The sequence below is a fragment of the Solanum lycopersicum genome, chromosome 3, assembly GCF_036512215.1.
Source record: "Solanum lycopersicum chromosome 3, SLM_r2.1".
NCBI classification, from domain to species: Eukaryota; Viridiplantae; Streptophyta; class Magnoliopsida; order Solanales; family Solanaceae; genus Solanum; species Solanum lycopersicum.
This window is the reverse complement of record NC_090802.1, coordinates 35739392-35752882: the sequence shown is the minus strand read 5'-3', so window position 1 is coordinate 35752882 and position 13491 is coordinate 35739392.

The window sequence follows — 13491 nt, the reverse complement described above, 5'->3', positions numbered from 1 at the left end:
GGAGATTTGACTCTTTTTGAGTGAAAACAAATTGGAGACTCTTATGGTAAGCGAACACATCCACATGTACTCCATATAGATTATGTATCCATATTTTTAAAGCAAAAACTACGATGTTAGTTCAAGATCATGTTGGATAGTTCTTCTCATGTGCCTTGAATTGTCTAGAGGCAAATGCTATCACCATACCATGTTTCATGAGGACACAACCCAAACCTACTTGAAAAGTGTCATGATACTCAACAAATCTTTTTTTTACCCTCCGGTAAAGTCAACACCAAAGCAGAGGTAAGCTTATCTTTGAAATTTTTGAATCCTTTATCACAAGCTTCTGTCCATTCAAACTTGACTTTATTTTGGGTTATGGTAGTTAATGGAGAAACGATGAATTCAAATCCATCAACCAATATCTTATAATACCCCGCTAAACTTAAAATATCGATTGGAGTCAAAGGTGTATGCCAATTCTTAACCGCGTCCGTTTTCTTCGAATTGGCTTCTATACCCGCACCTGAAATAATGTGACCAGGAAAATCCACCGACCTTAGCAAAAATTTTCACTTCCTATATTTAGCAAAAAGTTGATGTTCCTTAAGGACTTGCAATACTATCCTAATGTGACCCATGTGTTTATCCTCACTCTTCGAATATACCAAGATATCTATCATCAAAAAAGAAAATTACAAATAAATCAAGAGTATTTCGGAACACCCTATTCATAAGTTCCATAAAAGTCGTCGCGCATTAGTTAGACCAAAACATTTGACTAAAAACTCATAATGACCATGCCTTGTTCACAAAGCCATTTTAGAAATGTCAACTCCTCTAAATCTAAGTTGATGATAACCCGACCTCAAGTCTGTTTTTGAAAAGTAACTCCCACATTGGAGTTGATAAAATAAATCATCAATTCGAGGAAGAGAATACTAATTCTTTATAGTGATCTTGTTTAATTGTCGGTAGTCAATACACATTCTAAGAGACCCATATTTTTCACGAATAATATCGGTGCGCCCCATGGAGATATGCATTGTTGTATAAAACCTTTATGTAGAAAAACCATGAGTTGAGACATCAATTCGTTCAACTCGGACGGAGACATTTTGTAAGGAGGAATTTGTATGGGTTTAGTATCCGATATCAAATCAATGCCAAAATCGATTTTTAGTTCGGGAGGAATTGCGAGCAAATAATCGGGGAAGACTTCCGGAATGTCCTTCACTATGGGGACCAATTCCAAAGGAGGAGCTTCAGACTCAAGGTTCTTGACACTCACAATGTCATAGAGATATCCCTTAGAAATCATCTTACAAGATTTTAGATATGAAATTATTTGACCCCTAGGAATTTAGTTTTCCCCCATCCATTCTAAAATGGGTTCATTGTAAAATCATAAAACTACTCTTGTTCTACAATCAATTGAAGCAAAACAAACATGTAACCAATCCATCCCTAATATGACATAAATGTGCAACATATCAAGTTCTACCAAATCAACCAATGTAACTCTATTGGACAATAATATGGGACAACTCCTATAAACTCTTTTAGCAATAACAGAATCACCCACCAAGGTGGAAACTGAAAAAGGTTTAACTAAGACATCGGGGAGCACATCAAACTTCATAGCCACCAAAGGAGTTAAAGGAGATAAAGTGGAACCTGTATCTAGAAATGCATAAACATTAATTCAAAATACTTGCAACATAATGGTAATAAAATTGGGAGAATCCTCTTGATGACCCCTAGATTTGAGAGAATAGAAGTGGTTCTTCTTAGGAGCATCATAATTTAGACCATTTTCTTGTTCTTGATTACTTTCCCTTCCTTGAGTCATGGCCATGGATCAATCTTTCATCATGTGTCCATTCTATCCACAACCAAAAAAATTATTCGTTCCCATTAAACATTTATCCATATGCATATTGCCGCATTTGGTATATTGTGGGATCTCACTTGTTGAACCTCTACCTTTTTCCCATTGCGACCTACTGTTAGACACCACTTCCTTACGATCATTTGAGACATTTGGAGGATCTTGGTTGGAGAATCTCTTCTTAAAGTTGGCTTTGTATTGAATCTCGAACTTACTTTTAGAAGTACCTCTATCATAGGGACTTGCCCTCTTGACCTCCCTATTTTTCCTCTTAAGCCTACTCTCCTCAACTTTTCGATCATGCACACCATCAAACGAGAAATATTCATGTTGTCATGAAGCATTGCCGCATGACACTCTTCCACAAGATCATTGGACACGCCGTAACAAAATGACTCATTTTATCTATAGGATTAGAAACTAAAGAAGAGGCATATTTAGACAACTTAGTGAATTTCAAAGAATATTCTTGGACACTCATACCTCCTTGATGAAGGTTGATGAACTCTTCCACTTTTGCCTCTCTTTTCTCCCTTGGGAAGAATATATCAAGAAATTCCCACAAAAAGGCTTCCCAACTTATGAAACACTCTCAAAGCCCTATTGTCCTTCCATTGAGTAAACCACGTTTGAGCCACATCCTGGAGTTGATAAACGACTAGGTTGACTTTCTTATTTGAACTCACCCCATAACATAAAAGATCTTATAAACCTCATCGAGAAAGTCTTGGGAATATTCATTCACCTTTGACCTAAAGAACATTAGAGGGTTCATCCTTGTGAAGTCCCTCAAGCGAGAAGCCATGGTACTAGCATTTTGATTCAGAGGGGATGCAACTTCCCGATCTTATTGAGCCATCATGGCTTGAGCTTGAGTAGTTACGACTTGATCTTGAGTAGTCATGAATTGATCCAAGTTTAGGAAAGCCATTTTTATCTCTCTATCCATCAGGGATGGAGAATTGATCGGAGCTTGGTCACCTAGATGAGCTTGTTCTTGAAGTGGAGCTTTGTCACCTAGAGGAGCTTGTTCTTGAAGTGGAGCTTGGTTGTCTTGGGGATGGACTCCTTCATTAGAAGTCTACTCTTCAACCCTTCTTGCGGATGAATTCTAGAAATCATATCCTATAACCAAAAGAAAAGGATTAGAAGAATAGGACACACATAGAGTTTAGACTCTTGAGGCACGACTTAAGAATACAAAAAAATGAAAATTTCCTAAGCATCACATAGCCTGTCATTAAAAAGTGTGGCGCGCTTCACAATTATGAACAAGATTCTACATTGATGTGGTTTTATGAGACATTATTACTATGATTATTTCACCACATCGTCTGACATGAAGTTTGTCACAACCAGAGAGTACCCCCTAGACATAAGCGGTGTCTTCGTTCTCGGAGAGACCTTAGACAAGCACTTAGCATATATCATTATATTATAGATAGAAAATTTTAAAACTTTTTTTGAAGTTAAACTTCACTTCACATATATAAAAATAACATCAATAGTTGTCTCACATGACCATCTTCTTATAAGAGTAAGAGAAATGAGACTTAGCCCTTACATCATTACAATATATCTCATAACACAATACAACATAGTTATTGAAATAAGTGAAATAGAACAATGTCTTTAAACACATTAAAAAGACATAAGCTAGATTCATAGGCTTCGTCCTCTGACTCGAGAACTCACCCACTTAGGAACAATTCAAGCTTCTTTAAGAATGAAATTGAATCACCTCAATGGCCTGAACCTATATTTTTAGAAATAAATATGGGTTAGTACAAATCACATGTACTAAGTACGGAGACATATGCAAGTAAATCATTTGAAGATATGCACAAAGGGACATCTATAGTATGAATATGCTAAAATCACTTTGAAAGCATTTAATCACATTCTATGAACATATACACATCCATACCACAACAACAATAATGCATAGTCATATTCATATTCAAGATTAACATCATCATAAAGACATAATCATTATTTTGATACTTTAGAATCCATTTAATTAATACATCACAAGACCTTACTCATAATCCTAATTCAAGTCAACTAGTGTAATGTGTATGAGAAGCCCCATAACCCCAAATAGACCATGTAAACCAGCAAAGAGACCATAAGTATTTCCTTTATAGCTTATAACATCATAACAAGAGTGATCAACATCATACATAAAAATTTAGACCAACATCATATGCATCAAGTAAAACCAACATCATATATATCAAGTGCAACCAACAACATATATATAATGTGCAACCAACATCATATAAGATCAACATTATATAAGACCAACATTATGAATTGCATTCAACATACATGTACATACCAGCCAAACGGTTCACTTGTGCAATGTATAGGTAATGTCCCATAACCTTAACTACAGTAACTAGCACTTCTTAAGTAATCCTAGTTAGTGTTCATCTTCTTACTTTCATTCATTCATTTTACTTTCAAAAAACTTTACCATAACCGACATGACACAATGTGAGCTAGACATGGAATGCGGTGTCAATCCCTAACATCGAAAGGAGGGCATCCGACTTACCAAGGTAGAACATATACATCATAATAGTGTCTAGGTGGATCCACTATCTAAGGTTCATATGAGGGTAAATAGTTAAGGAACTAGGATATTGTTAGTAGAAACCCTCTTTATGCTAATTCTCATTGTATTTTCCACCTAATGAGAATATTTGGTGAACCTACCTTCCCTTTGGGAATGGACACCTCTCACTGTCAAGTTTACTCGGTGCTAAGCTAAATTTCCTTTTTAATGTGTCTTTTAGTCTTCCTTAAAATTAATTCATAATATAGGTCTTAGGAGTTTAGCCTTTCATATAAAATTTTAATAGATCCTAGGTTCTAAGATGAGAAATTTCTTCCATCACCACCGAATCATAATGTGAGAACATTACATCATAAAATAGTAATAAGATGTGCATAGGAATCATTTCCAATTCCTCATAATAATACACCTATATCATCTCACATCCATAATATTCATAGCATAATCATGCATTCATAACATCATCATTCATGCTTCAATTGAGCAACATTACCAAAAATAGACCAACATTAATACAATAAAGTTTTCATGACCTTGAAAGTCTTCCCAATAGCCTCCAAGAATCTCATACAATTACTTCACCCCTAATCATTAATCAACCTAATACATAAGTGAGGGTTAGGAGAAAAGGGATATTCACGGGTCTTTTAGGAAATTAGGTCAAATCTTCAGGTAAGAAATCAGTACATTCATAAACAATCATAATCCATCATTATTAATCAAATAAAGACCAAATCATTCAAGATAGAAGGAACACCCACGAAATTATGTCAAAACGTAGTTTTTGAAGAACATTGAATCCAAATTTTGAAGAACCTCTTGGGTAAAGGATTCTAAGAGTGAATAGCCTCCATAAATTGTCAATCCTTAAAGACTTTTAATGGAAATCCTTGTTCTTGAAGCCCTATAGAAATATTAATCTTCTTCAATAGGGGTCTTGAGTTGAGAGAAAAAATTCTAGAGAGAAGTGGGAGTCTTGGGTTTTTTGGATTTGTAAGTGTGAAGACTTGTTTAATGAGTTAAAATCCATCAATACACCTAATATAACTAAAATATACCGACCTTACATTTAAATGGCCAATGGTGGAATTTACCGAACCACCCTTGTCTTGTTTGTGTGTTGTACCAATGTGCAGGAACCAAACAACGCCCATGATTGACGGTCCATTATTCCTTGTACGGACAGTTCGGGCAATCAGGGTTTGGGTCATCGAGTCATAAAATGAATACAAGGTACCATAATTAAATGTATGGAATCACGACCCATTGACAGGGTGCGATTCCATCAACGGACCGCCGTCGCACTCATAAAGTGAAAGCTATTTTTTGACAGCTTTTGGGTCAAATGTTTGGGTCCTCCTTGACGGCCCATTGGGTGGTCCTAAGGGATTCATACCCAAAACATTAGACCCTAAACCTGCACTAAGGTGTACTGTAAGCATTTTTACAAGGTTTGACCTTCAAACAATTCTTCAAACCCTTTACAAAATTTAAAAAGACACTAGGTCACTTTCACTAGTCTCTGAACATCGTGGTAGTTTCTTGACAGTTAGGCTTTAATACTTAATAATCACGAAATTAAGGGTCATGAAAAGTTGGTATAAGAACCCTAGGTTAATTGACCTCATTGTACCAAAATAGAGTCTTACAAAACGGTACAAAAACGTATGTACTTTCTTTTATAAGCTATAACACTTTAAGAAAAACTCACTTCTTTATATTCTTTCATTCTATAATTTAATTGAATTGGTATCTGGGTGATACAAATTAGTATATTTCATCATTCACTCTATGGTCTGAACTAGAGCAACAAATGTGGTAACAACATCACTAACAAGAGAGGATGTGTATAGACTACCGATTGTTAAATAGGGTCACCACTCGAAACAATTATCCACTGCCTTGAATAAATAATCTTTTGACTTATTGCAGGATGCATCGGTTTACATATTTTTTGTACTGGAGATTGGTAATGACAATGTATAGAACAAACTAGTTTAGAAACCGAGCTTTTCTATGAATTGTAACTTGAAAACTGTGAATGCGTGTTCCTTGTCACCTGAATTAGTGGTGAATTTGGGAGTTGTATTTGCTTGTATGTGATAATATGATCATTTGGCAAAATAAGTGTGGGTCTGAAGTTTTATTAGTGTAATATGCTGGATGAATTGAATGGGACTATGCTAGTTGTAACTGCTAAGTATTGTAAAACTTCTTGTGAAAAGAAGGTCTCAACTATGTTTGATGTAGGGGTCTAGAAAATGTAGAAGGTGATTCATAAGAAAGATATAGACGTTTCTTATGCTTGAGTAATAACCGCGTGAGTGTTTTGGTGTCCTGGGGATGTGTGGGTAATGTTGTTGAATTAATGATACTGAGTTGGATTATGTATTGTTAAATTGACTCGAGGTGGACAATGATTATCCTAGTTCAAATGATTATCCTAAATTGCTCTGTAAAGTTGAAGACCTTTGGGAGATTGATAAATGAGAAAAACTGCTGAATATTTATTGCTTGGGTACCGTTTATGCTAGGCTGCCAGATTGGAAATTCCCCACCAGAGACGGATAGGGCGAAATAAAACATTAGACTTGTCTTATCTGCTTTTTCCCAAGTCTCTTTATAGAACTCAAATTGAATCCGAACTAACTTAACCCCTGCAATCTAATCAGTGTTTAACAATCTAAGATATACTATAAAACCTTGTAATAAATAAAATTCTGCCAAAAATAGCAGAAAACTAGCATTCATGTGATTACAAGAAACAAAAAGGGGTGTGCAAAATTTTCCAAGTGTATATTTTGGTTGACTCTAGTTGCTTTTTTGGGGCATGTAGTTTCAAGTGATGGGGTAATGGTAAATCCTCAAATGATTGAAGAAGTCAGGAATTGGGTGCGGCCTATTTCTGTGATTAAAATTAAGACTTTGGTGGGTATCGCTAGCTATTATCGTGTCTTGTCAACGGATTAAGGTCAGATTTGCAAATTTAAGTTTATAGGTTACAAAATTCAAAGAAGTTTTAGGAAGGGATAGTAAGATAATGAACACCATTACATTGGAAAATGCATTTAGTATTGATGTGATAGCATGTATGAGTTGTTTGGTGAATGATGAAATTATGTTATGTCAATTGGGGTTAGAAGCTATACTATGATTTCATGGATTAATGTTATATCAAGATGACATAGCTCAATTTTATGCCTTTCCGGGCAAGATCGAGGCTGAGGGTCTGACATAGTGATCCCAAGTACTATTTTTATTTGTTATCGTATTTCTAATGTATTGTTTGATACGATTCTATTATTCTTATGTGTCTGAGATTTTCCTCAAAATTTGATATTATTTATGATATACTTGATTTCCTCATCCATGTTTCCTTCTAGTTGAAGAGTTAGTCATAATCACCCATGTATATCGTGTGGTCTTGTTATGTTGTGGTTTTTCATATTTGGGTTGATTTGGTTATCTTTGATATGACTGGCTTGATATAATATTAGGAATGCCTTGGTTTTCAATTATTATGTTGTGGTTAATGCTAATTCTAAGTCGATAACTCTGGAGATCCCGGGTATGGAAAGGTTGGAGGGGGAAGGGGTAAAATCCTAAGTTATCTAAGGTCATATCTTTCGTGCGGATTAGGAAACTGGAGGAGCAGGATTGTTTGGAATAATTGCCTCATATTCGAGATGTTGAGGTCAAATCCCCCTCTATTGAGTCTATTCCTCTGGTGTCAGATTTGATAGAGCTTACAACTAAAATCCAGGAAATTTCTAGATTAAGGTTTCATCCCTCATAGTACTTCCCCGTGGGGTGTTCCTATCTTGTTTATTCAGAAAAAGAATGGTAGTATGTGTACTGGTGATTTTATATTAAGCTATAAAAGAAATGTAGTGATACCAGAATGACAAGCTTATGGATAAAAGAAGTCTCATTGAGTATACTAGGGGAAGGCAATTGAAGTATTTTAGTAAGAAAGTGCATTATTGGATTGGTCCTTTGATTTTGATGAGTATGCATGAGTTTGAGGTGTCATATTGATGAAAAGGTTAACTTCATAGTGATAGTCAAGTTTGACTAAGCATAATGGTAGAAAGAATGTGTGATGGATTATTGTGAATGCAACTATATTATAAGATCATTGGCTAAGCGAATTTCGTATAGTAATTACAACATGTGCGTATCTAAGGTTGTGAATTTCTAATATTATGTTAATAACGTGTTTGTATGGGAAGTTCTAAGAGATGCTGGGAATCCAGTCGAATAAATTCTTAAAGAGCTAAGTATAATGGGATGTAGTAAAGACTTTACCGATAGGCGAGAGCAAAAATATTTTATTTGATTACAAAGAATGAAGAGATATGTAAGAGGGGTAGATAATTGGGTTCACACATGCATGATTTTGTTCGTCTTTTATGGCTATGGTAATAGTGCCACGAGTCCTTAAGATTGGTTAAAAACTATTGGAAAAGACTTGAAGAAGGAGTGTACATACATTAGCTCGAGTGTTATGATAAGTACTTTGTCTCTAATTTGAGTTTAGTAATGAGTACAATTGAACTTTTAGCGAAAGGTATTGTAAGATCGATGAAGAGGCGATCAATAATAAGAGAAGATCGATGAATTCATAAAAATCTTCAAGGTATAAGCTAATGTTGATAGATAAGAGGATTGTGTTAATAGGTCGAATTTACAATTTATATTTTCATTGTAAATCTACATTCTTTGTGATCTATCAAGGTATGAATTGGAAAGATGATAAATGATTAATTGTATCTTGTATTGAGCATTTTAAAGGACTTACACTTGGGTTGAGTCGTAATGTTTATTACTATTAGTTTGTTAAGTTCATAAGAAAGGTTTTCATTTAAAAAGTTTTGTTTAGAGTAAGGTAAGTGATGGAGTTGTTATGATGCTTGCTAGTGTTGAGAGTGTGGGCTTGAGTATAATAATGTGAAGACCATATAGAGTTAAGTGAATGTAAATGGCTATATCGACTCTTCATAGGAAAACCTTTAGTGTTATTCCATAAAATGCTTATGTGACCATTTATTTGGTTTTGTATAGGGTAGTGAATATGTTTCACTAGCTAGGATTGCGTGTATTTTCACTTTGTGGTTTGATCCTTGTGGTGGATCATGGGTTCCAATCATGCGATGTTCCCTTGATAAAGTGGAGAGATTTGGAAGATTTTGTTATTTCAAATGACATATTTGGTGATGTCTTGGAGTTATTAAATTATTTAGTGGTTCTACATGTACCACCTTGATTATGAGAATTTATAAAAGAGTTACCATACGAAATTATGGTTGTTTTGAAATATTAATATTCATCTTATTGTTGAGGTCATGTATCGATTGTGTGTGATTGAATGTGGGAATCACTAGGTCCAATTCTACTTTTCTTAAGAGGTAATATACAATTACTAAATCTAGCATTTCGATAATGTTTTTGGAGGGTTTGTATGCTTGGACATATCGCTTTATGAATATCTGATTTCTAAATACCAAACTTCTGTAACATAAAATCATGGTAAAATGGGTTGTGAGATGGGGATGTTGATAGGAACTATGATTTTTTTGGGTAATATGATTGTGTGTTGGTTAGTTCAAGTTCAACTCTAATTGTAGAATGTTTTGACTTAAGATTTTATCATGGTTATGTGAGACATGATTCATCATGATGTTTTTGTAAAAGTCCTTGATAACATGTCACAGATATGTGTACGATCAAGTTTGATGGTTATTGAGAATAACTTTGAGGTTAGCTAAGTGTACAAACAACAATAATTATCACTCGAGTATTCTGATGACTTTATTTAAGCAATGTATGGAAGAATCTATAGGTATTCAATTGGTTGGCTGGGGACTCACTTTTATAAAACAAGACTTCGATATGAGGAAGAAACGGTTGAAATTTTTTATCATGGTGTCTGAAAGTTAAGGATATGTGAGACAATTATCCCAGTAATTCAACGTTTCAGATACTACTCTACCCTTACTTTAGCCAGTCATTCCTAGTTGATTACTCGCGGATGAGTGATGTTAAATTGGCAAGAATTATAAAGATCTGATTTTCGTCATTAGGGAAAATCTAAGACGTTAAGGAACCTATACGACTTCACGAAATTGAATCTGAAAGAGTAAAACTCATGAAACTGATCTTAACATGAACGGGTATTTTCTGAGTGTCGTGGGATAATGTTGCATTGTGAAATCAGGTCTGAAATTATTAAATTTGCTCATTGTTTTCGTTCAATCCATTTTGGAGAGATTATTCCCACAAGGACAGGGTCATTGTCGCAGGCTTGGGCCGCAATAACAGGGCAGACGCGACTTAAGTCAGAAATAAGATCCCTAAAACATTTTATTCTACGCTTTTCAACTTTTAGAGTTAAGGAACGAGCCCAAGTGTGTCTTGACGGTTTTTTTATGATTATTAAATCTAAAGGTAAGGTTTTACTTCTATAATATATGTTTTGATTCATAATGCTTAGTTATTTAGGTAATTATCAATGAGGGGATGGGGGATTCAATATGGGAATTATTGTGGAAAATCCCTAATTTGGGTATGTGGATCATGGGTTTAATCTAGTTGTCACGACCGGTGAGCACCCCCAGACGTAAAGACGTAGTCGTCCTTGGATAGGACTTGGACAAGTCCTTAGAATTTGTCATAACATGTCATAGGTCAAAAACGTGCAATATTAAAAACATTTACATAGGGAAGTATACATAGACCTCTCACATATCATATATAGAGTTTTCATAGACTCTTCGCTTATGAAGCTTATGCTTCTCGTTTAGAGAACACAACTAATACATAGGACATAGTATAATAACATTGTCTCACATTAAACCATCTAAAGAGTATTACAATGTTTGGGCATAGCCCATACTTCATTACAATGAGTCACATATAGGCTTACCACAATAGTCTCAAAGATCAAGGAATTAACAAATGTCTTTAGCCATAACAACTTCATAGCTAGAATAGTGAAACGGTAACATCCCCCAGAACATTGAGTCCCTACCAATAACTGGGGAATTAGTTCCAAATCTTCTTGAAAAGTGGTCTCCTATACATTAATGGCCTGAACCTAGATTGGTTAGGAAGGGATAGAATATGGGTTAGTACAAACTACATGTACGAAGTATGGAAACATCTGCACATAATGACTTCGAAATCTGGCATAAAGGTACATTTTTCTCAAAACCATGGTAAGTCACTTTTAGAAGACAATATGCACAATTAAGAACATACACAAGACAATAAGCATAACATCACTTAAGACAAGTTCATATTTAACACAACAACAACACCATCATAAAGTCAAGTCAACATGCATATCATCAACATAAAGTGATATAAAAAAGAATAACATCAACATTAAGTCATAAGAACATTTCATGTAGTAGAGTTCATAACTTTATAGCATAAAAGACCCTTACCAACAATCTCATCCCAACCCTACAACTTCAATGCTCATGTGAAGCCCCATAACCCCACATGATCAAGTAAACAAGGAAAGAGATCATAAGTAATGTCTTGCTTTATATATCATAACATCTGTAGTCATCATTATATATAGTAATTTAGACCAATAGCATGTTCATAAATGAAACTAACAACACATAGGGTCATAAACATGTAAAGTCAACATTTGAATTTCATTTATATCATAAGTAGAAAAGAACATCCTAGGACTTCCCTCTGGTCAACTTGTGCAATGTATAAGTAGAGTTCCATTACCCTACCTACAGTAAGTAGAACCCTTATGTCACCCTAGTTAGTGTTTATATTCATTACTTCATTCATTCATTTTACTTTCGCGAACAATCATTTTAACCGGTAATAGACAATGTGAGCTAAACATGAAATCTGGTGTCATGAAACCCTACACCAAAAGAAGGTGCTCTACTTACCATGGTAGAACTTAAACATCAACATGGCATTATAGGTGGATCCACTAACTAGTATTCCTATGGAGGCAGTATAGTTAAGGAACTAGGATATATGTTTTGAACCTCTACATGCCTTTTATCATCGTAGACTTCATCTCATGAGAACATTGGTCAACCTCTCTTCCATTAGGGAGTCAGCAACTCTTATTGTAAAGTTCACTCAGTGCTAAGCTAAAGTCCCTTTTTGAAATGTGTTTATACCTTTCTTAATCATAATATCTTGTAAAGTCCATAGGAGACTAACCCCTTATATATAACGTCATTAGCTCATAAGGTATTACATGAGAATTTCTTTTCATAATAACCCTTTATTTGTGAGATCAACACATCATAGTCATATCATAGTAAGACACACAAGTGATTCATATTAAACCTTGAATTTTCATATCCTTAACATGATCTCACAATTCAACATACTCAAGACAATTCATCATAATCATCATATTGTCATCTACTTAATAAAATCACATAATAACACTTCAATTGAAGATCATCATCAAGTATAAACCATCATCATTGAAGTAAAGAACTCATAATCATAAAGGTCTTACCAAATAGCCTTAAAAAACATCTTCAAGATCATACCATCAATTCATCAATATTATCTAATGATCCACCCATTATCATCATAACATAGTGAATTAAACAATAGCATAATCAATTCCAACAACCCTAATCATCTACAAGTGCAATTCATAGCAAGGGTTAGGGAAAGGGTTCATCCATGAATTCTTCCAAGAAGTAGATTCAATCCCAACAATTCATGACAATAAGAAGTCCATGAATGGAATAGCATAGGTAACACAAGTCTAACTACCAATGTATTCAATACTTCCAATCAATACATAAGCAAGATCCAAGACTTGGGGAAATTTTGGAAAGGAAATGGATCAAACAAAATTCCCATTGATCAACATCAATTACTCAACAATAAACACAAAGTAGCCATAGGTAATCCCAATTCATCATAATTAATCATCAATTTCATGTTTAGAAGAACACCCATTTACAGAGAAAAACCCTTAGAATCGGGTGATTTTGAAATCAACTTCGAAGGGACCCCTTAAGGAAAG